This window comes from Corvus brachyrhynchos, unplaced genomic scaffold (assembly GCF_000691975.1).
Source record: "Corvus brachyrhynchos isolate BGI_N302 unplaced genomic scaffold, ASM69197v1 scaffold412, whole genome shotgun sequence".
Classification (NCBI taxonomy): Eukaryota; Metazoa; Chordata; class Aves; order Passeriformes; family Corvidae; genus Corvus; species Corvus brachyrhynchos.
In genome coordinates, this window is record NW_008236761.1 from 919204 (window position 1) to 919937 (window position 734).

The following is a 734-nucleotide window of genomic DNA, read 5'->3' on the forward strand; positions in this document are numbered from 1 at the left end:
CTCGGAGCCCAGAGACACAGACTCGCCCTGGCCCCAAGAGCCCGCCTTGAGCATCAAAACACGGCACTTGGGCTTTAATTCAGGGCCAGCAAAACGCAGCACTTCCGTTTCTCTTTGTGAGCCCAAACACACAGGACTCGCTCTCTTCCTCAAGCCCTGAAAACAGGATTTAGTCACTGTTTCTGAGTCCCAACTCTGGCCATAGGAGCCTGCGCTCAGGACTCTGTGGATACAAAAATGCTGCTGGCAAGGATTTTCTTGCTATTTTCTGTGAGAGACTTTTCTCTCTCACAGAAGAGGTAGTAGAGTTACATAAACAACCAGGCCACCTGCAACCTTGAAAAGTCTTGTGTATGGTACAGTAGAAAAATATTTTGACGATGCTTTAGGATTTTAGCCAACCACCCCCAAGGGGAGGCTGTCCAACTAGACTATGAAGAAAAAAAGTCTATAAAAGAGTTTGTAAAATAATTAAATAAATCCATCTTGCTGCACAATTCCTGCCTGCTGGATCTTCTCTCCTCCTCCTCCTCCTCCCTACGGCTGCGGGACACAGTGATATACCCTAGGGCCTCGGCCTGCGGTAATAGGACTCCACAATGCAGGATTCAGTCTCTGCTTTTAAGCTCTGCGCCTGCTTTTGAGCCCCCGAAACGCAGCACTGGGTCTCTTTTTGTGAGCCCAAAACCGCTCCTGTCCCTCGGGTTCGGAGCCCCCAGAAGTGCCCGGGGCCA